The 25,969-nt window shown below is 42.0% G+C and overlaps 1 long non-coding RNA gene across 1 annotated transcript; it reads right to left on the bottom strand.

Annotated features, from left to right (window-relative positions):
• Positions 1-17,006: 17,006 nt before the first annotated feature.
• Positions 17,007-25,941, bottom strand: LOC145723559 (uncharacterized). Its single transcript, XR_014148716.1, has 2 exons — positions 25,469-25,941; positions 17,007-19,648 (listed from the first exon to the last, which is right to left on the bottom strand). It is a non-coding gene; the product is annotated as an uncharacterized LOC145723559 (long non-coding RNA).
• Positions 25,942-25,969: the final 28 nt, after the last annotated feature.

The following is a 25,969-nucleotide window of genomic DNA, read 5'->3' as shown; positions in this document are numbered from 1 at the left end:
TTATCTTAGCTGAGTGGCCAGCTATGTGTGAGTTTACTGGTAGGAAGGCTTTCTGGGAGCAACGACTGGTTATGAGGTTTCTGTTGAGATCCAGGTAGCAACTTTAGGCAAGTACACATCTGTTACCAGCGAGAGGGTGGGAGATAGAACACACATCAAGCTGACTGGCTCTGCCCAAAAGCTTTGTCTCGCAGAGTATAGACTGATCACCACCTACCTGGATCACCTCTGGAGTACTGGGAGAAAATATAACGGTTGTTGTCAGAAACTGGGTCTACGACTGTGGGAAGTCCAGGATCTTGAAGAAAACTAACCAATTTAATGTTTTCCTTCCTACCAAATAAGAATGGATTTAAGGGGCCTTCCTCCCCTCTCTCCTCCTCTCCCACTCATTGTCAGCATCATAAAATCAGCCATGGCTGAGACCTAAGAGAGATCAAAGTATGGTGGATGGCATACTCAGCTGGGATTGCGAAGTCCCTGTTTCTCTCCAGGCTTCGTGTGGTCTCAGACGAATGATTTGACTTTGTGGGTTTTAGCTTCTCCATTTATCAAATGGAGAGTTGAACTGCATGGTCTTCGATACTTCCAGACCTGACATTCTTCGATTCTCTCTAGAATATCAGATTCTGGTCTAAACCTGCTTGACCAAGAATGCCAAAAGATGCCCAAGCTTCTTGTCTTTGATTTGCCTCTGTCTTACCAGAATTGCCATGATGACATGAACAGGGGAGCTGCCTCTCTACCCCATGGTAGTTAGAGGTCTCACTGTGATCACCCAGCTTCCCCCCCAATTCCAGTCCTTCCCTCTGCCAATGACCTTAAGCTACGGCAAATGAAGCACACAGACACAACAGGAAAGCCCTGATGTGGAGGGCTCTTATTTTAGAGAGGAGAAAAGGGAGACAGGGAGTGTAAGACCCAGTCAGTCCCTGAGATGGGCCTGCATTCTGTGTGTGTGTGTGTGTGTCTGTGTGTGTGTGTGTGTGTGTATTAAGCTCTCACTTGAATAATATCTTCTTTCAGGACTCTCAGAGTCCAGAGGATTAAGTTTACTAACTTAAATCCAGTGATTATCTACCCTGTGTTCCTATTCTATGTCCATTCTAACTCTTCCACCCTGTCTCTTTCCCATAATTAGCTTTATAACTAAAGTTTTTTAGAGAAAAAAGCTGTTAGGTAAAGTAAGAAATAAACGAGCAATAAATATTAACAAATAATGTCTGATTTGAATATCAGTGTAGCGTACAAAATGAGAAACAAATAAATGAAAGTAAAAACAAAACCTCTTGTGATCCCATCACTCAGAAATATCCACTGTGAACATTTTGGTGAGTATACTTCCAGTCCTTTTTTTATACATATGCATGCATGTTTACTATCAATATTTTGTCATTGGTATTTCAAATGGGTTTTAGGACTTATCATCACTATATACGCTTTTGTCTTCTATCAGTTGTGAAAGATCTAATTCCTATAATTCCATATCAATTTGGTGGCTCTCCTTCCTAGGTGAACCCTGTTTGATACAGAATATGTTGCCAAAACTCCTAAAACATGTCAGGTCTGAATTTTAGAACTGGCTTCCCCACCTGGACATACTCCAGAGAAGAATTTTGAGGCATTGGACAGTATGTTCCAAAGAGCTCCAGGGTTTTTTAAAAGTCACCCATTGGCTATTACATTTAACATTTATTGAACATCTGCTGTATGTGTCTGCCATTATGGTAAATGGTTTACATGTACTACATTACTTAATCTTAACTCCCTGGGGGTAAGGATATACTTGTTTCCATTTTATAGATGAGGAAACTGGGGCTTAGGAAAGCTACACGGCCCAAAGTTGCAGAGCTAATAAGTGGTAGAGTCATGCTTCAAACCCAGGCAGTTTGGTTCCAGAGTCCATGCTCTGGGGTCAAATTTAAGTTACTCACTAACACACCAAGCTGGAGACACCTCACCTGTTGGTAGAAGGGCAGGGTCTTGGAGCAGTCACTTGGCTTGTGGGTATACATGACCTTGTGAGATGAGCCCTGCTGACGAAGGCAGCAGGTATGCTGGAGTGAGCACTGGACTACGAGTCAAACAGACCTGAGCTCCAAGCCTACTCTTCCGACATACCAGCCATGTGACCCTGGATATGTCACTGTCCTGTCTGAGCATCAGTGTTCTCCTCTATAAAAGGGAGATAATAGTATCAGTCTTAAAGGTTGTGGTGAGGATTAAGAATGACAACATCTAAAAGCACCTGGCATGTTTCCAGGCATATAGTAAATGCTCATATATTTAGTTGAATCTGAATCTGAGCATAAAGTTTCAAGTTGAGACCTGGTTTTTAGTCTTAGATCAAACACACTTGGTGTGTGATTTTGAACAAAGATTCTGGGACCTTTCTAGACCCAAGTTCCTCATCTATCTAAGAGGTGGTTGGACTAGATGATCTCTATAACCCTGTCTAGGAGCTGGGCCTTCCGTTGGTCTTTAGAGACAGGAATGTGGCAGACGGTGTCTTTCCTTCTCCTATCAGTCTGAAACAAGGCCAAGATTCTCTGAGTACAGTGTGTTTTCCATTGGCTCCCCTGCCCTGTGCATGTTCTTGACTAGAGTCATGCACTTGGAGCTTTCTGAAATGTCTAAGGTCTGATTAAAATCACAAATATTTCTTAGAAAAAAGGGGTGAGGTTTTGACTGTGGGCTGTATTAGCCCTTCTAGGGAAGCAGGGTCACAGCTTTATAGGTCTCTCAATAATGAGAGAAAATAGCTCCTTGACTTGCTCCAAAGAATACTGTTGGGAAATCACAAAGCCAGATGATTCTTTGGGTCTCTTGTACTCGATCATTTAATGATTCAGTTGGACGACAACCACTTGGGTTTTAACTGAAGGGCTCCTAGAAGCTAAGCCCTGTGGGGAGTGGTAAACTGACAGGAGTCTCACTCTAAAGATGCCTCCTGTCTGCCTCCATCAAGGAAACATCAACCAAGACCTGAAGAGCATAGACACATCTTGTTAGGATCTCACAGAAAGGGTAATTAAGGTTTTGTTTCCTATTTCCCTGACCATGTCTCATTCACCTTGGCAGGTGCCCTCTCCTCTCCCAAACCTCTAAATGAGGAGTGTCCCAAGGCTCAGCTATTGGACTTCTTCTTGCTCTGTGCTCACTTCCCTGGGGAATCTTATTCAGTTTCACAGTTTTAATAAAATCTTAACACTGACAACTCCTGGATTTCTATCTCTAGCTTAGATTTCTCTCTGGGACACCAGCCTCAGAAATCTAGCTCCCACTCAGGCACCACATTCTGACTGTCTGTTTGGCTGCTCTAACTGAGCCATCCAAATTAGAGTTCCTGATGTGCTCCGAACTCCTTCAAATCTGCTCCACCTGCAGTCTTTCCTTTTTGGGTAAATAACAATTCCATCTGTTATAGTTGCTCAGACCAAAGAAAATGAAGCCGGGCTTGATTTCTGTTTCTCCACAACCCACATCCAGACTACCAGTAACATTATTGGCTCTGCCTTAAAAATTATATACAGAATACTCCTCACCATTTCCTAGTCCAAGCCATCACCTCCCTCCAAGATTATTATAATAACTCCCTAAACGCTCTCGATGCTCCTACCTTGCCTATCTGAACAGAGTGGCTAGAGGGATTCTGTGAAAATAAACTTTGGATCCTGTCCAGGCTGTCAATAGTTTTCCATCTCGTCCAGAGGAATAGAAAGTGCTTCCAGAGCTCAATGGGGTTTATATAACATACCTCCTTTCCTCCCTGTCCTCCTCTCTCACTGCTCTGCCCTCCTTCCCTCTGCTGTAGTGGCACCTGCAAGAGGGCCAGCCTCCAGGTGTATAGCCCCCTTGCTGTTCCTCACGCAGTGGGCATGCTCCAGCTCGGGGCCTTGGTGCTCACAGTTCCCTCTGTCTGGTACCTCTTACCCCAGCTATCCAAATGGTTCTCTCCTTCATCTTTTCTCAGTCTTTCGTGTCACCCACCTAGTGGCGCCTTCTCCAGAACCCTATCTCATACCGCACCCTGCCCAAAACATGCCCTGTCACTCTTCCCTGCTTTTTCCCTTTCTAGCATTTATTATCGTCAAATCTATTGCATATTTACTATCGAGTGTATTGTCTGTTTCTCCCTCCTGTTTTGGAAGAAACTCCAAAGGACAGGGGGGCACAGTCCCTGGCATTCAGTAAATATTAGTCGAAGAAATGGGTAGGGTGGCTGGCCAAAGGCTTTATGGAGGAACCTGAGTTTGAGTGACCCTCTGAATCACAGAAGGATCTGAGTGACCAGAGGCTGAGAAAGGGGTGCTCAGGAGAGAAGGATACTGGGCAGAGCCTGAGTGGAGCCCCGTGGGACGGATAGGGCCAGACTAACTGACTCATTCTTTATCAGCCTTTACCTATCTGGTTTTATTTCTTCCAGAGCACCTAGTGTCTGTCTTTAAATATGTAGCAAAAATCCCATGGCTGTTTGGTATAATAGAAAGCTCATGGATGGAATTCTGAGTCATAGACCTAAATCTAGAAGCATGACCTTGGACTAGCCACTTGACCCCTCTAAACCTCTGCTTGCTCATCTGTCAAAGAAGGAAAACAACAATGGCTTGTGTTCTCAAGGCGGAGAGGGGGGCTGTTGTAAAGATCAAATGAGGTAACGGATAGAAAGTGCTTCACACTTTGAAAGCTGGACCATGTAGTAGGGATTAGTGAAATGCATGAGTATATCACTGAAATAGGCACTCAGACTCACATATAGATTATCTACCTCAGTGACGAGGAAAGGAGGAGAAGGAGTTCCAAATTGGTGACTAATTCAGAAACACTTCAACTGGATTTTCGAATACGGGAGGGACATGGGAGGAGGGTTTGGAAGATGTGCCTTCCTGAGCTCATGGCTCATGTCCAAATGAGATGCTATATGTTCCCTGTGCACCAGGCTCTGGAGATTACGTCTCCTCTCATCCTTACATACCTTTGTGAGTTGGGTATTATTACCACCTTCTTTAGAGATAAGAAAGCTGAGGTTCAGAGAAGTTAAGTAACTTGCTCAGGGTCACATATGTATTTGGTGTCAGAATCCAAAGAAACCAGCTTTGTTTTAAGAGTTTCTTTGTTCTTTCCATAAACTGCCTTTTCAGAGACCTTGATGCAATGAATCGAGCAGCTGACAGTGCTGCCTCTGTGGCCTGAATTTGGGCAAGTAAATAACACACAAGTCTAAAACATCAGGCGCCCACACAGATAACAGACTCTAAGCTATTAAACATAATTCAAAAAGTGAAAAGGAAAGTCCATGTGCCAAGTATGAATCCAAACTCTTTTCTAGGCCACTGTCCTGTGCTGTGAATGGTTTCTCAAGGCAGTACATGGTAACCATTTAGAAGAAACCAGGATTTTGAGCTAAACTTTCAGTAAGAGCAGAAGAATAATATAGCTGGGGAACAATGCCCACAGGTCTTGCTAAGCATCAGAATTTAAAAGAAAAAAAGCAGTGGCGTAAGAAATGACATGACTAGCATCCCAGTCTAGATTGTATTTATTTGTTTGCTTGTTTATTGGAGTATAGTTGACACACAATGTTACATTAGTTTCAGGTGTAAAACATAGTGATTGGACAAATCTAGATGTCATGCTCTGCTCACCACAAGTGTACCTACCACCTGTCACCATACAACGCTATCCCAGTACCTTTGACTATATTCCCTATGCTGTACTTTTCATCCCCATGACTTACTCATTTCCTAACTGGAAGCCTGTAACTCCCACTCCCCTGCATCCTTTTGCCCATCTCCCCAACCCGCTCCCTTCCAGCAACCATCTGTTTGTTCTCTGTGTTACTAGGTCTGTTTCTGCTTTTTGTTTGTTTGCTTATTCATTTGTTTTGATTTTAGATTTCACATAGAAGTGAAATCATAAGGTATTTGATTTTCTTTGTCTGACTTATTTCACTTAGCCTAATACCCTCTAGGTCCATCCATGTTCTCGCAAATAGCAAGATCTCATTCATTTTCATGACTGAGTAATAATCCAGTGTGTGTGTGTGTGTGTGTGTGTGTGTGTGTGTGGGTGTGGGTGTGTGGGTGTATCACATCTTCTTTATCCATTCATCTATCAGTGGATACTTGGGCTGCTTCCATATCTTGTCTATTGTAAATAAAGCTGCAATAAACATAGGAGTGCCTATATATTTTTGAATTAGTGTTTTCATTTTCTTTGGGCAAATCCCCAGTAGTGGAATTACTGTATTATATGGTAATTCTGTTTTTTTTCATTTTTAAAAATTCAATATAATTAACATACAGCATTATATTAATTTCAAGTGTACAATAGAATGATTCAACAATTCTTTACATTACTCGGTTCTCATCACTATAAGTGTACTCTTAATCCCCTTCCCCTATTTCCCCCATCTTCTCACCCACCTCCCCTCTGATGACCATCAGTTTTTTCTCTATGTTTAAAAGTCTGTTTTTCTGTTGGTCTCTTTTTGTTGTTGTTTGTTTTGTTTCTTGAATTCCACATATGTGAGAGATCATATGGTATTTGTCTTTCTCTGACTGACTTATTTCACTTCGCATCATATCCTCTGCAGTCATTCATGTTACTGCAAATGGCAAGATTTCATTTTTTTTATGGCTAAGTAATATTCTGTTATCTATCTATCTATCTATCTAGATTAATAATTTGGTAGGGGGGACCTCCATACAGTTTTCCACAGTGGCTGCACCAGTTTGCATTCTCACCAATAGTGCAAGAGGGTTCCTTTTTCTCCACATCCTTGCCAATACCTGCTATTTTTTGTCTTTTTGATTCTAGCCATTCTGACAGGTATGATTTCATTATAGTTTTAATTTGCATTTCCCTGATGATGAGTGATGTTGAGCATCTTTTCATGTGTCTTTGACCATCTGTATGTCTTCTTTGGAAAGATGTCTATTTAACTAGATTTTTTTTTTTTTTTGGTGTTAAGTTGTATAAGTTCTTTATATATTTTGGATATTAATCCCATATCGGTCATTTGCAAATATCTTCTCCCATTCAGTAGGTTGTCTTTTCATTTTGTTGATGGTTTCCTTCACTGTTCAAAGGCTTTTTACTTTACTCTAGTCTCAATAGTTTATTTTTGCTTTTGTTCCCCCGGCCTGAGGATACATCTAGAAAAATGTTGCTAAGGCTGATGTCAAAGAAATTACTGCCAATGTTTTTTTCTAGGAGTTTTATGGTTTCCTTCTCACATTTAGGTCTTCAATCCACTTTGAGTTTATTTTTGGCTATGGTGTTAGAAAGTGGTCCAGTTTCATTCTTTTACATGGAGCTGTCTAGTTTTCCCAGCACTATTTGTTGAGAGACTCTTCCCCATTGTGTATTCTTGCCTCCTTTGTTGTAGATTAACTGACCGTATAGGTGTGGGTTTATTTCTCCCGTCTAGATTTTAACTGGTAATACTTATACAGCAACTCATCTGTTGTCTGCCACATAATGAGATTTAATCAATGTTCACTGAATATACTCAGGTATCTCTATATGTATGTATAACATGCACAGTAACAGGTATGGTTTTGGTAATTATGTATATAAATTTATTTGGATCAATGGTGATATACAGGTGGATGGATACTGGACCCACAAGTTGGAGAAATGCAAAAAAAAAAAAAAAAAAGCCTATAACATGCTGACAGAATACTTGCTTTAAACATTTATGTACCAGAAAGTTTACTGAGCACCTACTGGGTGCTGATGGAAGGAAATGGGAAGCATATCTCTTTGCATTGGCCTCAGCCATAAGAAAAATATACAATTTTAAATAAGTGATTTTTGTAGGTGAGAACTACTTGGATTTGGAGGCAAAGAAGAGCCATTGTCTCTTTGGTGTAAAGCACCAAGAGTGTTAGGAGTGAAAGAGGCCTAGGTCATCCTGTGCACTTAGCCTTTTTAGGTTGCAAGATTGAACTGCATAAAGGAGGGTTACACAGCGATTCATAGACATACATTTAAAAAAATAAAAATATAAACAACCCCTTCCCTAGCCACCTAGAAACCCTGAAAAATGGGTCTTTGCAAGGCAGAAAACTTGGTGGGATGGTGTAAGGCCAAGAGCATGGGCTTTGGATTTCACTCAACCAGGATGTGAATCCCCCTCATCTACTTATTAGCTCTTTGACCTCAGGAGGCTATTTCCATTCAGAACCTCTGGCCCTTGCTTTAGGAGATGAAGACACCTGCCTATGTCTCCCATTAGTACAAAATAAGGTTACGTTGTAAGGGGCTCAGCAGAGTAGCTGGCTCACAGAAGTTCTCAGTATCTCTTTCCTCCCCGCACCCGCAAACACTCCATCAGCCTCGAACTTCCTCGACACCCCTGGGCAAAGGCACTTACCACCTTCTCCCTTCCCCTCGTCTACCGCATTCCGGTGTTGGCCAGATGATCTCTAAGGTTCTGTTCAATGATACTAACTGTCTAGTTCTATTTTTTACCATATGGCTGGGCTAGCCGGACAGTACATCAAACAGCCTACTTTCTATACATTTTATATTAATGAGCCATTGACTGGGCTTTATGACATTCAATCCTCAAAAGAATACCTTGCAGTAGCAGTAGCTTTTTCCCTTTCTATAAAGGAGCAAACCAAGGCAAGAGGCATAGAGAGAAATCATACTAGACCTCCGGTTTGGCATCCAGCTTGCAGAGAGACTCTTTTGAAAGGGTTGACAACAACATTACAAAACAAAGCCCTTTATTATAACCCCGTCCTTGAAAATCAAGTGGAAACTTCCCAATTTTCACTCCATCCATTCTCCTTCCTCCTGCCCTGAAAGCTTTAGTCATCTCTCTTTTTTGTTGTCCCTTTTAAAGGTTGCCATTCTAGGCTAAGATCGTGGCCCTCCTAAGAGTTAATCCAAACCGGAAGGCAACAGGACTGAACACAGAGTCTTCCATACCTGGTTCTCAGACTGAACATGCACAAACAAAGAGGATGCCCGGGAATCCAGCCTTTGCGCCCGAGGCTGTGGCCCAGGCTGTGAATTTTAACTGGCTCTTGCCTGATTGTCTTTCTTTGGCATTTAACATAACTTGTCTCTGGATCCCTGGTAAAGCCCATCTCTTTCTCTAGCCTCTGATTTATATTCCCCCCAGAGGGGCTAGAATTATGCCTTACACAGCGGATGTGCCCTGAGCTGGAGATCATGCTGCCAGCCAGGTCAGTCGCAGATTACATCGAGCCTTTCCATGATTGTATTGAATTGCTGGCCAGCCTGCAGTGTCTGGTCAGCCTTCTTCCCAGCCTTCCCCTCCTAGATTCACAAAGCCCAGTTTCAACTAATTCTTAATAATGCAATTAAATTTTTGGAAACCAAAGCTGAGTTTCATATTTAAATGTTGACTTGCAGCACACAGGAAAGGTTGGCCAAAAGCAGGAGTGACTGAAGATTTTGGCAAGGAGATTAATTGGGATTTTCCATTCTCAGTAAAGCTGCATGTGCTAACCCATAGGTAATACTCTGTCCTCAGGGGTTCCCAGGGACCAAAGAGCAGGCAAGGCATGAAACTGAAAACCAACACGCCTCATAGGAAATTGTTCTCCAAAAAGAAGAAGAAGAAAAAAAAAAAAAGTCCAGTAGAGGCAGACTTGAACTGTTTCCTCTTTTTTTGAAATGTAACAACACCTACCTCTCAGGGCTGTTGTGGGGATGAAATTAGAACATATATGAACGGGTTAGCACAGGGCCTTGCTCAGAGTAGGAGCAATGAATGTATTTACTTGCTAATACTTCAATCCAGGAAAAGGCACTTGTCTGCAGTTAAATGACCAGGTTTTGAACCTCAAGCTATAACTACCAGCCCAGCTGGTGCCTTCCCATTCTGGGTCCCCATTTACCTGTCTTTCTAATTAGAATAATAATCATGACTTCACAGGGTCATGAGGAGAAGCACATTAAGGAATGGCTGAAGAACTTCTTTGTAAACTAGACAGCTTTCTAGACAAAATAAAGTACTGTTAGGTGTACACCTTATCTCTGTGCCATTCTTTCAACTCTTCTCTGTCTGGAATACACTCGTTCCCCACACCTCCTCTCCTTAACCTGCCATAACCCCTTCCTAACCTAACCCTCGTGGAAGTTTTACTCCTCATTCGTAAGGCAGTAGAGCATAATGGCTAAGGGCAAAGACTTAAATCACCAGGGTTCCAATCCCAACTCTGCTGTTTGTTAGCTGTTTGATCTTAAGTAAGTTACTTAACCTTTCTGTGCTTCAGATTCCTGTCTGTAAAGCGAGGATGACAATAGCATCCCTTTTACAACGTTGGATTAAGTAAATTCACAAGTGTAAAATACTTAAAGCAATACATACTAAGGACCATATATATGTTAGTTTTTATTATTTCAAAGCTATGCTTATAATTTTAACATTTATTTCAAGAATATGTTCATTCTTTCACATTCTTATTTTATTATTTTTAAGATTTATTTATTTATTTATTTATTTTTAGAGAGAGAGAGAGGGAGAACAGGGGGAGGGGCAGAAGGAGAGAATTTCAATCAGATTCTGAGCTGAGCGGGGCTGAGCGGGGAGTCTGACTTGGGGCTCGATTCCATGACCCTGAGATCCTGACCTGAGCCAAAATCAAGAGTCAGACACTTAACTGACTGAGCCACCCAGGCGCCCCGACATTATTTTATTATGATGTTCAAATTCTACCCCTCCAAGAAACTTTCCTAGATCTCTTGGCTTGAAGCAATCATGTTCCCATATTCAACCAAAATATACCAGTTGCAGCTCAGTGATAGGCCCTGTCATTGCTTGTGTGTTTGTTGATATCGCTCTCCTGCACTGGCCTTAAAGCCCTGAGTGACCAAGGCTTCCTCTTGTACCTCTGTACGTATGGTCAATGTACATTAAATATTTACTGACTTGGATGGAAGGTATGCAAATGTATACCTAAATATACTGTATATTTAATAACAACCCCTACATAACTCTATTTTAAAGACTGAACACAACTGCAACCTTTTAGCACCATACCTGACACATAGTAAATGCTCAGTAAATGTATTTCCTTGGAAGGATGGAAAGATTACTAAAGGTACCTTGAGTCCAATGAAAGGCTTCAGCTTCTTGGGTCCCTCTCATTGAAAACATATATTTAATGGATAAGTCACTTATCCTAGGAGCCGGGGCTGCTGGATTAAGATACCAAGGAGAAGAAAAGTAGCTCCTGATCTTCAGGCACTCATATTCAAGAGGAGAGAGAGTCTAGTTGCTAAATAATTACAGGGGCCGTAGGTGCTAAGCCGAGTAGGATGGAGCTTTAGAGGAACATGCCTTCAGCCCCCGTAGTCACTGCTCTAAGCCTTAGACTTCCTCGATATTAAATTGCACAGGTATGTCCATTTGGGATGGCAACACTTTCTTTTTCAATAAGTAGGGAACCAAGAGAAAAGGTTCTATGTTGACTAAAGGAAGAGGGGAGCAAATTAGTAATGAGGGTGGAGTGGATTACATACTGCAGGTGAGACTACAAGCCAGGGGAGGTGACACCATGAGTCACATCTAGAGAGTTATATAGATGTCAAGTGTTGATAAAACAATGTAAAACAAACAAACAAAGTGCTAGTCCCGAAGAAGACCTAATCTTGCACCAACTCTACTTCCACCAAGAGATTTACTTCTTTAGTCCCAGTTTGCTATCAGTTGAGAAATGAGTTTGGTCTGGAGTATCTCTAAGGATCATTCCACCTTTCCTGTTTTTTTGGTTTTTTTTTTTATCTATTTTTTAATGCCTGGCCTGATATGAAAACCAATCCTTTCTCCTAGCTTCAAATAGTATGTCTATTTTGATGAATCCCAAATTTATATCTCCAAACCAGACCTATCTTTCGGTTTCAGGTCTTGCATATCCAACTTCCTACCTTAACATCAGAGACATCTCAGATATAGGATGTTCAAAACCAAATTCTTAATTCCCAGCAACTGCTGCCCACAAACTTCTACTTTGCAGTGTTTCAAACTCAATAAATGGAAACACATCCACCCAATTGCCCAAATCAGAAGCTTGGGATTCGTTCTTAATACCCTTCTCTCCTTTACCACCCACTCCTGATCAATCCAATCTTTCTTTCAATCTTGTCAATTCTACCCTCAATGAATGCCTCAAATCTTTGCCCACCTCCCCATCTACGCTGCCATCTCCCTTCCTCTCTCACCACTACTCCTACCGTAGCCTCTTAAAGAATCTACTCTTGCCCCTTTCTAATGCACCTTCCATATGATAGCTGGGGTGCTTTTCTCAAAGTATAAATCAGATCATGTCATTGCCCTCCCTAAAAATCTGAAGTGATTTCTCAATATACTTAGAACCAACTCTCAATTCCTGTCCATGGTCTACAAAGACCCCTGTGGTCTAGCTCCTAATTCTCCCTCCAAATTAATCTTCCACCAGCCTCTCTGCTTGTGCCATGCTGGCTTCTTTCAGGCCTCTGACCACGCCGGGGGTTTACATGGTTGTTTGACCTGTGTTCACTCTGCCCAGTACACTCTACCCCTCACTCTTGGCCTCGCTAACCCATCCTCCTTTTTCAGCTTAAAGCTTACTTTAATAAAGAGGCCTGTACCCTGAGTAAATGATGTCCTTCCCCCACCTCGCAGTACCTTATGTATTTCCTGCATCTCAGTTATCATAATTTATAATAAATACTCCCCTGTGGATTTACTTGTGTAATGCTTGACTCTTCAACTAGACTATGGGCTCCTCCAGGGACAAGTCTGTAATTGTTCTTTGTATATGCAAAGTCTAGCTCAGTGCTTAGCACACAGTAGGTGCTAAATTTGTAATTTCTGTGGTTGCATATTGATCAGAACTGAAAATATCAACAATGCTTATCCTATGCTAAAAAGTCCAACCAAATGGGTGATAAGATAATGAAATATAGTCGACTATGTCCTGTTTCTCCAAACTTTTTAGTTCCTAACCTCTAGAACCTTCCAGCACTCACCCATTTTCTTACTAAAACTTCCCAGTTTTTGGAGTTGAGAAGGGAAGTATCTTGGTGTTAATGTTCCTTTGCTTTGCCTCCCCCCTTCCCCCAGACACATTTAGCTTTGTGCAGGAACGTGGCTTCCACAGGTATGGTTGGGTGAGAGGTGTTGGGAACAGGAGGGGTGGAAAGGGAAAAAAAAGGAACCGTATGGGGGAGGTGGCTGCCCTTGCACAGCTTGGACATCGTCCCAGCTCACCCACGTTGGAGTTTTTTTTTAATGCCATATACATCCAGTATTCTCTTCTTCCCACCTCTAGGAATCCAAAAATAAATGAGCTGTTGATCAAGGGCTTGGTGCTGGCAAAACTGGCAAGTATGGGCAGACAGGCTCCCAATTCTAGAAGTTTTCTCTTGCCACTACCACCGCTGACCCCAGCCCCCTGCTGAGATTGTTGAGCACCTATTTCTACTAAGTCCGCTGGGTATTTTTTTCCATGTATGTCCCTATTGTTATAGATTGCAGGAAGCAGGATATGGGCTTTTGAGTAGTTTTTGACTTTAACAAAAGTCTGTTGCTTCATCTGCTGAATTACTGCTTTGTGCTGTTATTATAGTGAAGGCCTTACTTCTCTCCAGCACCCATGCTCCTATTTTCTCTCCTCCTCCCTATCAAGAACAACTTGCTCCAAATCCCTTTTTATATTCACCTCATCATTTGTGAATCCACTCTGCATTTGTTGCAGAGATGGGAGGGCTAGATGCAGGGATTCTCTTAGGAGGATGGCGGTGTTGGCCCAGGGCTCCTCCTGTCACCCAGGTCAGCCCTTTGGTAGAAAGTTATCCAACCATCTTGTTGTAGTAACTCACCCATCAACTCAATTGCTCGAAAAATGTACAAAAATCCACCTTGTTGATCCTAGAAAACAGTCCTGATACATTTGGACTTTGTTTATACCTTTTGCTAAGACTGAAGTTAACTCAAAACAATTTTTTCCATTTGGGTGCAGGGGAGGGGTAGGGAGGGACTAAGGTAGAAGGAGGAGGGAGAAAGAGGAAGAAGGTACCAAAAAGGAGGATCTAATACTGGATTTCAGTTCCCACTACTGGGAAAAGGTTCATTTCCAATTCTGCATTTCAAGAACAAAAAGACTTTCTGATGATCTTTTTTATTCTCTTTGGATCAGTATGAATCCTTAGCAGTTAATTTATGTCTTCCTGTACTTAAAAAGTTAAAATATTTTGGGAAGTGAAATTAATATATTTAAGGATGGTTACAAAGTCAAGACAGGGCACTTTAAATCACTGTTCTCCAGACATAATCTGAGTCACAGAATCTGTTAGGGAATAACCTGAAGGGTTTACTTAACTATGATAGTTCACTCATTAGTTTGTCCGTTCATTCAACATTCAACAACTACTTTGACCTGTGCATTATAATATCCAAAGTACTTCCCTACCCCCATTGTCCTTGATTCTCATGAGAACCCTGTGAGGTAGTCCTTTAACAGAAATTACCATTTTAGAGAACAAGAAACCGAGACCCACAGAAGTTAGTCAGTTATGGAACTTTAACTGGAACCCAGATCATCAGATTTCACATCAAATTCTCTTTCAGTTCTACCTAACTTTAATTTAGCCAACATTTCCTAAGTGAGCAATGTGTTGGACACAAGACTCGGAAAACAAAAATGAAGTACTCTTACCCGTGAGGAGCATCTAGCCTATTGAAGAAAGGCAGAGATCAAGGCAGGGGTGTGGGGTGGAGGTAAGTGCATGGGTCCTCGGAGTCTGGCATAGAAAACAGTTGTAGGAGACAAGACTGGGAAATATTTGAGGGACTTAAGTACTTGATTTCTCGATTTGCCATCACCACTATCAAGTCTTCTTAATCTGCCTTCACAAAGTTTGGCTTTTATTAATGTCAGAAGTAATCTTTTTCTGTCCCACTTTCTTTTGAACACTTGGCTGGCATTGTAGTGCCAGTGTCTCCAAAGAGTAAGGTTGTTCTTGGCACCCTGATGTTCCCACATTGAACGCTGCTGGACTAACTAATGGTACGACTGCTGCAATCTTGTCTGGTGGTATTCTGCATGTGTCATTATATCCAGTTCATCCTTGCCTGGCCACAGAGAGGAAATGGTTACAACTGCTGGCAAATAGGCCCAGCCCTAGGTGGGCTGGGTCTCGGTGACTACAGTGCCATGGAAAGTGGTCTGGATGCAGGGCTGGCAGCTGGAGAGATCATCTGCCCGTTTATCACCCAAAGGTCTGGGATGCCCAGAGGGTTGAGGTGAGCTTGGGCTTATTGTTAAGTAGGCATCATCTATTAGGTGTGCACTTCCTGCTAGGAATGCGGTTGGGTTCTGACATCCAGGCTGCAGATGTTACTGGACACTGTGTGCTCTGGGAGAGCATGATGCTGGGTGATCTGACTGTTCATGGTAGAACCTGTCAGGTACAAGAAGATACAAAAATCAGGTGCAGGCAAAGCTCTGGTCAGCATACTGAGCCCAGCTGGTGATTGTGGGGGTGAAGATAGCCGAGGCTGTGTGTGTGTCCAGGCTCATGGGGATCTTCCCACATTGGGTACTGGGTATTGCTGGATGGTACATTTGAGATGGCTGGGTTATATCTTGTTCTAACCAATATGGGCTGAAAAATGCAGAGACCGAACCTGCCCAAGGGCAGGGGGGTGTCAATGCCTCACACTGATGGCAGAGTGGGAAGTAGGACACAGCATCTGAGAAGAAGCCACAGAGTTTTGTTTGGCTCAGAATCAGGACACTTGGGGCCCAGTCCTGGGTCAGGGACTATCTTTTGCATGACTTAAAGCAAGTTTTAGCACCTTTCTGAGTCTCTGTTTCCTCAGGAGATTGTATGCCCCCTGGGGTCAGGGTCCCATATTGTATTCACATTTGTTTCCTCAGCATCTAGCACAGTGTCTCCTTCATGAAAGACTATCTGAACATGCGTGTTGTTTGAATGAGTGAATGAGTGAGTGAATAGGGTGAGCTTAGTGTGAGGAATGACATTAGTGGTTTCAGGGAAGAGGGGCTTATCAGAAGCATGGTCCTCACCCTCACCCCCTAGATTCTGATGTCTATCGCCATGCCCTTTTCCAAAAACCAGTGATTCAATAATAGTATACTCCCCAAAGTTCCTAATAGCCTGTGATTCTCTGAAGAAAAACAAAACAAAACAAAACATTGAATAGTTTATTTTAAAAAAATTTTTGTCTTAGCATTCACTAGCCAAACATGTTATAAGAATCAAAAATACATGTCTGGTAGCCCCCAGAGAACTCCAGAAGGCAGTCTTACCTACCAGGAAAGCTCCGGGATGGCCTCAGAGAGAGAGCAAAGTAACAAGGAAACCATTTGACATTTGCAAATGCTGTGAAACACCAACAAACAAGAGACGCACACTAAGACCCAGGGGGTGGAGATAGATCAAAGATTTACATATCTGCCTAATCTCATTTGGGTCAACGTGCTCCGCAAGGGTACTGTTTGTTGTTGTGGAGACAAGTGTCTCCCAGAGTGAAAGGTCTTCTAGAGTGAGTGGGCTGCTCTACTTTTGTTATAGGTCCTAAAGATGTGGGCAGCATTAACTTGAGGCCATTCAGACCTATGAATTAGGCAACTAGTTGCATTTAAAAGACTTCACTTAGGGCTTTTCAGTGTCGTAGGTGTGTGCTTGTGAGATAGATAGATAGATGACAGATAGGTAGATAGATAGATAGATAGATAGATAGATAGATAGATAGATAGATAGATAAAGATGGATAGATATATATCAAACTAATACACAAACATAACATAATTTGGAAGATAAGGAAAAAAATAAGGGAGAAAATCATTCATAATCCCACACTTTAAGACACCCAAAATATTTTGTTTATTGTGTATTCTTGTTTATATCATTTATTTTCTATGAAGAGTATTTTTAAACATAGTTATGAATATGCCATATACGTATACATATATATATATATCCTACTTCTTTTCACTTTATCTGTTACCGTATTTTCCAATTCCAATCTTTAAAAATTAGTCAGATTATACTTCATCATTCTCCATCCAACATCTTTTCCCTCAAGTCAGTCACAATGGGACATAGAGGTTGTGCAAATTTTTTGTTGTTAGATATAACACTTAGATACCTATATTCATTCAAAGACTTTTCCCCTATATGTTTGAATTTTTTCCCATATATTGTATGCACCTCAAAGATGGGTTCCTAGAAGTAGAATTACTGACTCCAAGGGCTGGACTGTTGGTGATTCTGGAGACATGTGACCAAATGGATCACCGAAAGAGTCATGCTAACCAAAATGTAGTATGACAGGATTATCTCACTGCATTTCATCAAGAATTATTTAAATGTTAACCTCCATAGTGAACATAAGTATTGGTCCAAAGATTTTATAACCACTTGGCAGAGAAGATGATAGATGTGGGAAAAGAGAAAAAAAGGAAGACACACTTAAAACTCCAGTACAGCATGGGAACTAGACACCTTTGGTAACTGACAACTGGTTAGAAATGAATGAGGTATTCTGAAGTAATGTACATCAATGTAATAGCAGCCTTCAGCTTACCAAAGTGGATACAGCAGCAAAATAAGTGATTCAGGGTGGACTGGTTGACAGGAATCGACTCTACCACTAATTTTGGGGGTGGTCTTTGCAAACCATTTGTAAAACTAATAGGTTGAAGGCTGAGGAGAGTTTATAGTGTCAGATCCAGATGATGAAGACAAAGTCACAGAGTCATGGGGTCCAGTCAGCTGTTTTCCCTAGACACCCAGAGTTACAACACTGATGAGATCCACAGTTCTATCGGAGTTGTACAATGAAATAGCAGACATTCTGGGAAGCTCTTGGGGCTCCTCCAACCTCAGTTATGAATCCTCAAGCTCTGTGTGTCTCATTTGGATGGATGGTGAAGATTTTTTCAGGGCCGTTTCCATAGAGAATCTCCACAGAAAAATGTTGAATAAGCCTACCGATGAGGTGGCTTGGGTCATCTACCACTATAATGACATTTGGCCTTTGGTGCCCCCAGACAGTTCTCTATCCAGATGATGACATGCAGAAATTAGTTAAATTGCTTTCAATTTAGTAAACTAAAAGAATAAAGGCAGGTTCCCTCATTTTCCAGACTCTATTTTGGGGGCAGGACCTCTCAGATTTCAAAAGAAGCCTGGGTCACTTTTTGGAGGCTTCTAGTATGGGGGGGAGAAAAGAGAGAAAGAGAAAGAGAGATTATATATGTGTGTGTGTGTGTGTGTGTGTGTGTACAAATATCTATATCTATCTCTCTCTATATATCTATTTATCTATCTGGTTTTTTAACACAAAAAATGAGAAGATAGTACACAGAACAATCCTATACCCAGTTTCCCCCATTATTAACATTTCACCTTAGTATGGTACATTCGTAACAATTGATGAAACAATATTCACACAGTATTATTAACTAAAGTCCATCATGTATTCAGGTTTGTTTAGATTTACCTTCTGTCTTTTTCCATTAAGTACTACTTTACATGAAGTTATCATGTCTCCTTAGGCTACTTTTGGTTGTGGCAACTTGTCAGACTTTCCTTGTTTTTGATGACCTTGACAGTTTTGAGGAGTACTGGTCAAGCATTTTGTAGGACGCTCCTCTACTAGAATGTGTCTGATGTTTTTCTCATAAAGAGACTGAGGTATGGGAGGAAGACCACGTAGTAAAGACCCATTTCACCACCTTATATCAAAGGTACATACAATCAACACGGTTTATCATTGTTTGTTTGTTGTTTGTGGTTTATCTTTGTTGATGTTGACCTTGATGTCCTGGCTGATGTACTGTTAATCTGGTTTCTCCATATAAAATTAACTCCCCCATTCCCCTTACCATACCACAGTCTTGGGAAGCAAGTCACTACGCCCAGCTCACACTTAAGGAGAGGGGAATTATACTCTCCCTCCCTCAGGGGAGAGTATCTACATAAATCATTTGGAATTCTTCTGCATGGGAAATTTGTCTCTTCCATTCATTAATTTTTCCCATAATTTATTTATATCTGTGTAAACTTGTGGACATTTATTTTATACTTTGGGTTATAATCTAGTATTATTCTATCTTGTCACTCAAATTTTGCAGCTTTGGCCATTGGGAGCTCTTCAGGTAGCTCCAGTGTCTCAAATAGCCCCCAGCAATGCAGGGATTTTTTGTGTGTTTGTTTGGTTTCTTTTTTTTTTTTTTTTAGCAAATCCTTATTTTATGGTACAATCTGGGCATTAGGTGTGCTCATTGCTACTGTGGCACTATTGCTTCTAGTCCAAATATATTTAAAAATTTACATTTTAAACACCAACATACACACAATTACAATACAATCACACAATTCATGACAATTCCAGATGTAGTAACAGTATGAAATCACGGCACCATGGGAGACTGGGAGGGCTCCTACACTGGGTCCTGCGGCAGGACCCGCACACAAAACTTGTGTGTGAAGTCTTCTTTCAATCCTGTCAGTGTACCACTAAGACTGAAGGAGAACCTCAGTGGAGAGCATGTCAAAAGTCCAACTCTGAGGACTTCTCTGAATGTAAGGCCACAGCAAATGGCTCTTTTGCAGGGATGCCCACCTTATGTCCTCTTTCCATGATAAACTATGGAAAAAAAAAAAAACAACAATGGATTTAGAATCAGGGCATCAGAATTCTAAATCTGGCTCTGTCTGCGATTCAATGGATGTGGAAAATGACTTCTGTCTGGGCCTCAGTTTCCAATTCTATACCATTGATAGCATTGGATTGGATTGTTGCTAAGGACTCTTCTAGTTCTAACATATTATAACTCAGTAGTTCTACACTGAGAGAGTGTAATTGACTCGTCTCCTTGTACGTGGACAGCAATATACCAGAGGATCTAAGCCAAAGGAGAAATCGTGATGGTAGGGAGGTCACTGCTAATAAATAGGGGCTGTTTTACTACTTCCTGAGGATGCCGAGAGGTCTGTTAAAGACCTTATTTCCTTTAGACAATCAGGCCTGAGAAACTTCAGGAACCTTTTGTTTTAAAGAATGGAGATCAAAAAAAGTATAGGAAATACTGATTTAAAGTATCTCTTTTATTGCCTTCAAGCTTGTTCTGGAAGATCAAGGCTTTTTTTTTTTTTTTTTTTTTTGGTAAGGGCAAACTCCTCATCTGTTATTTCCTCCAACTTCAAATAATTACCTTTAAGGTAGTGATGGCTGATCTACCTCTAAGTTTCTTACTAGGAATCTCTCTCTAGGTTTTTTTTTTTCTTTCCTTCCTTTGTGTGTGTGTGTGTGTGTGAGAGAGAGAGAGAATGTTATGACATATTTTTCACATCCACATGGGGCCCAGTGGCTTAAAGACTGCCCAGTTTACAAGTGTCATCTCCTTCCTATCATTGACTGGGACAGTTTCCAAATACAAACAGAAGGCAAAAAAAAAAAAGGAACGATAATGCTGAAGAGACACTTGGGAACTGTCACAGCTGATTATGAATGCTGGAGATCAAAGGTACAAGGTCTTAGAACCCGTCTCCTCCAGCTCAACGTTAAAAATCTTCAATTGGTTTTTGGACCCACTCAGCATAACCCCAGACTTTGGTCTACAATTGGTTAAAAATTGATAGAGGTGAAGATTCTGGGACTGCCTTCTTTACTTAGAAGTTTAAATTTTAACCCCTGCCCCCATGCCAAGTACAGCTCCTTTCCGTGCCCCCCTCACCTCAAAGTTATGTAAAGATGTATTTTGATATAAAGGTATAGAATTTAGAACAGATAGACATCACGCAAATCATCGGGGTTATTTCTTCACACGGCTGAGGAAACTGAGTCCTGACAAGTGGTTCTGCTCCAGGTTCCATAAGGGAGTTCCAGGCAGAGCTGTAATTAGAAGCCAAGGTTTTTTTGGCAACAAATCCAGGTTTGTTTTTTTTTTTTTCCTTCCTACCTCACACCATGCCCCTGCGAGTTACGTGTTTGTGTGCGCGTGCGCATGTGTGTGTGTCTGTATGTACATATGTTACATAGACACCGACATGTAGGAAACATGCACCACGCATCTGTAGTCTGACCTCAGGGAGCAGGGTAATGACTCGAATTTCAGGCAGCTGAAAGCTTTCTGCGGGTGGAGGGTGAAATAAACAAGAAAAGCCACTGTGGAGATGTGAATGGAAAAGTACCGAAGCGCTCCCTCCCTCCGCACATTCTTCCGCTCTCCAACTCTGCCTGCCAGCCAGCCGGCTTCAGATAGGCTTCTGCACGGTCAGGTGTACAGAGGGCGGTGTGGAGAAGAAGGGGAAAAAAATGCAGGCACAACACGCAAATCAAGTTTTTCCACTTCTAGCCTTAGGTAGTAAAGACAGCTAAGTACCGGCAGGCTGCCGCAGGGAGGGTGGGCCAGCTACCCAGAGTTTACAAACACTCCAGTGCTTTCCTCTCTTCATCCCTTCCTGGTCCAGCTGCTGCTTTCCTTCATGCTAGAGTTTCATAGGAAGTGAAAACCCTGCTATTCAAAACAGTGATCCAATGCAATAAACAAATGATTAGGCGCCCCCCATCACTTCTCTATTTTAAGGTCCCGATATTTATCTCCATTTTTAAAAAGTGAGAAAAGTGTGGAAAATCAGTGTTTTGGGGGGAAAGTCTGAGTTGGGCTAGAAAAGGTTTCTAAAGAAAAAAAAAGTCTCAGAATAAAACAGGCTGAAAGCAGGCAGCATATGGATCAAAATTAAACGTTGACACTTCTTTTTCAGAAGGTAGTAACTGGAAATCGTCTTCTGTTTTTTCTTTTACTGTCTCAAAACTTTCTGCTCAATTTCTCTAAAATATACCAAGAAATCTCCCTTCTTTCTCCAAGGATAGTATAGGGAGCTTGTCTACAATAACTCTAAATGAAGGATTTGAGAGAAAAGGAATAGGTAAAATTTTCTGCATCGGGTGGACAGCATCTCCCACACCCATCAGAAGGAATGTCGAGTACGGTAGCACAGGTAACAAACATCACCAAACCCAAATGTCCATCAAAACTCAGTAGTAGCATCATGACCCGGAGTTCGTTCTGAGGACCAATTTGCAGTTAACGAGGAACCCAAAGCAGCCTTGCTTTCCCCAATTCTGCCAGAAAACAGGACACCCTCCTCCAAAGCCAGGCAGTCAGATCACCCTCATTCTCTGAAATGATGCAGGACCATCAAACGAAGACCCATTTTCAGTTGCGTCCCGGGGTCATGCACGCCTCTGGTGAGGGCCAGCCTGTCCTCTCAAAAGAGAGAAGCCTAGGGGAGTTGCATGATTGATCTGCAAGGTTCCTTCCAGTTCTCAAAGCTATAATCCTGAGATGTGATAGCTTAAAGATCTACCAAGGTACCAGAAGCTCCTTGACAGGTGAAACCGACTTCCTGTTTGGAGCCCCCTTAAAAAGAGGACAAGGCAGTATTTATTTATTCCAAGGATAGCTTCCTTTTCAGCTATGACTGAATTGTGGGGAACTGGATGCAAAATCTGTTCCTTTCCCTGAATAGATGTAATATTAGGACCAGGCTATTTTATTTGTAACAAAGCTTATATTGACCCGGCAGCTGCATTCAGGAACCTATTACTATGCCCAGTCCACTGGGCAGAGGGACTGGCCTGGTCCTCTATTCTGAGTATTAATAGCCAGTGACCATTAAATCATAGCACTGGTTGATACATAGTCCCTCCAAGTCTGCAGGAATCACTCATAAGACCCCAGACACGGAAACTCTCTTTAGAGCTTCTTAAGGATGATTTAAAAGAATTTGAATATATTCAAGTCAATCCTTTCTTTAATCCTATAACATAGCACTGCTGGAGTGAGGGAGCCCACACGGTGATGCCAACTGGCTACTGATGGGGAGAGATCAAGAATGAGAGAAAGAAGGACAGTCTGGAAGAAATTCAACTGGTATAAAATTTGACAGTTACCCTCCTAGGATTTGGAAAGAGATTGAGAGGTGGGTGCACAATTTTCCTCACTGTTCATTCAGTAGAGAGAAAGGGATCTACCTAAAGTCTCGATCTTTAGAATATTTTCAATATTTTTTTTCTTTTAACGGCATCCTTCTGATCAGTTTCTTTCAATGTAAACACTGATTTGGCAAAAAAACAAAAACAAAAAACAACGGTCATAGAAATATGGGACTCTGGCACTTGGTCCCAGAAATAATGTGCTGAGAAGGTTTGAGGTCCCTGGTGGTGGGTTTAATTATCTATAAACTAGGCCTGGTGGGTTTTCCCTCCAAGGGCTCCCTGCAAAGAATTAAAAAGGTCTGAGGTACAAGAAGGGTGAATTCCTTCCCAGCCCCCATTCTGGCTAGTTCTACTGCCAGTGGGAGCAGATTTCCCTCTGCTCTGCAGCGCCCCCATGGGGCTAAGATTGGAGTGGCAAAGAGAACGCAGAGGGACAAACTGTTTAACGTTGGGGTTGGGGGGGCAACGGCAGGAGACCAATGAGGCAGGCAGGATGGCAACTTTGATTAGAAAAGTGACCAAAAATCATAAAAGTAATCTCCATCATAGGATCAATAATAGGGCAGAGCCATACATTTCACATTCCAAACTATATATAGATACACCTGAGAAACCTTAGTTCTTACTGCTCTCAAAGATAGAAAAAATATCATACATATAAATGTACGGAGAAAATCACTTCAGCAAAATCGGGGTATCGTTTTGAATCCAGTGGAATTCATTTAAAACTCTGAAAAGGAAGGGGAAGGAGACAATAAAAAAAGCAGATAGTCCGCCTTCTGGCAGAACGAATCTGCACTTGACAATATCATGTGTCTTTGGGGGTAAAATGTTCATTTCAACAACAGTGACAGGATTAGGCCCATGTATATTTTTCAAAAATCCTTTACAAGACAGGCTTTTCTGCAGAGGCTGCAGTAATCCATCTGTCAATAAGTATTAAAAGATTCAGATTTCATAGGAACAGACACGCATATTTCCTAAGCTCCAGACCTTGTGGAAAATAATCAACCCCTTTGGACCTCTTCTGGTTCTAAAATTCCCAACACAGCCTTTCAAAGGTGGTGGCAGTGGGGGGTGCATTGACAATAACATTTTCAGCAACAGATCTGAACTTCTTACGGACTTTTCCTGGGAAAGAGATCCCAAATACCCCAGGAAACAGCCCGTAATCTTTCGTAGCTCTGCTCACTTCTCCATTATAAGCCCAAATTTGAGGTTGGGAGAGGTAGATTATTTGGGGACCTATCTTTTTTGGAAATTAACATGTGCAGAAATTTTGTGGAACCTTTAAGAACTCATCTGTAATTTAATGAGTCGCCTGAAGGACTCTCATAGCCAAGGCTCAGAACAGCCTGACCTTTGAAAGCTGCTTCTGGCCCAAACATTTTGGGTTAATTCTTGAGGAATCTGAAATATTATTTTCCCCTCACACCCTTCTTTTAAGAGAGAGACATAAAAGAAACAAGAGTCTCCCTCATTCGGGGATGAGTAGGAGGGGAAAAAACCCCAACCAACATTTAAATAGGGAAACTGGCAGTTCTGAATAAACAAACCAAGGCCCATAATGAAATGATTCTGCACTGCATTTGCCTTTAAAAAGAAAGGAAAGAAGAAAGAAAGAACGACTTCCCCCCTTCTCCTCCTCCTCCCAAGTGAGCTCCGAAGCTAAGGAGCCTGTGCCGCGTGCCGAGCGCTGTAGTTGTAGCACAGGCTGTTCTAAATACACGCAGTTTCTGTGATACTGGCACGGCAGGCCTTGAGAATTCCCTCCGGCTGATCTCTTAAACACAGACAGAAGAGATTTTTTTTACAACGACCTTGAAACGAGGGGGGGGGTGGAGGGGGGGCGCGGGGGATGAAGACCTTAAGAAAAAGCAAAACACAAACACGTATTTGGCTCACATAATTTTGTAGAACACATGCGTACACATACCCAAATACACACACGTTTCCTTCAACCAAAAATTTCCTAACAGTCAACAGTAACAGACAGAGTAAACCCACCACTCGCTGTCCTGGAAAGAAACAAACCAAACCAAAACAAATCCTTTGAACATGTCCCTCAAGCGCAGGAGAGCCTCCTCTCAGTAAAAAGTCCAAAGAGAAGGAGAAAATTGCACCCCCCCAAAAAAAGTGGGGGTTGGGATTGTTACATGCGATCAAAAATTGAAGCTGCTTTCAATAGTATCAATATTTAACACATCCTCTTTAAAACGCTTGAGAGATTAGATGGGGAAAAAAGGCACACACACACGAAACAAAATCCAACCGATGCGGGATCCTACTATTTACGTAACACCACAAACTTACAAAAGGCAAAAATCAGAAGCAAAAAAAAAAAAAAAAAAATCCGAAAATCATCACACAACCAACCCAAAAATCCCAACCAACCACATCAACGACGAAAAAACAAAACAAAACCAAAAAACGTCCCAAATAAAATAAAGCAAACGAACCCACCGAAAACTGCTTGGCAAATATTTTTCTCGTGGTGCCTAATATTCTAGCTGGAAAGAGCTGTGGTGTTTATTGTTTTTTTTCCTCTTACTCGCCTCTAAAGCTACTATATACAACAGACTTTTTCCAACGGGTCGAACCTCTCGCTCCCTTTTGTGTATTTAGCTCGAGGAGCTGAGTTTATGGGTAAGAGAGGAGGAATTAGCCCCAGACCCCGGGAAAGCAAAGCTCACTCCCCCTCTTATGTCACCGAATAGCAAATTAGTTCTCAGAATTCCAGAGGCCGAGCTTTGCTACAGCGAAGACGCCGACGTCACAGAGGGGGCGCCCACGTGACGCTGGCGGAGCAGGCCGTACCATCGTGCGGGGCCCCGGGAGGGAGGGACGCCGTCTGGCCCCTCGAGCCTCGAACCGGAACCTCCAAATCCGAGACGCCCAGCCGCCGAGGACCTCGAAATCTGCCGGAAACTGGAAAAACACTGCGGCTTTGAGGGCTTTCCGTGG

The sequence above is a fragment of the Leptonychotes weddellii genome, chromosome 1, assembly GCF_054177405.1.
Source record: "Leptonychotes weddellii isolate Sample4059 chromosome 1, ASM5417740v2, whole genome shotgun sequence".
NCBI lineage: Eukaryota > Metazoa > Chordata > Mammalia > Carnivora > Phocidae > Leptonychotes > Leptonychotes weddellii.
The sequence above is the reverse complement of the archived record's forward strand: the minus strand, read 5'-3'. Positions and strand labels throughout refer to the sequence as shown.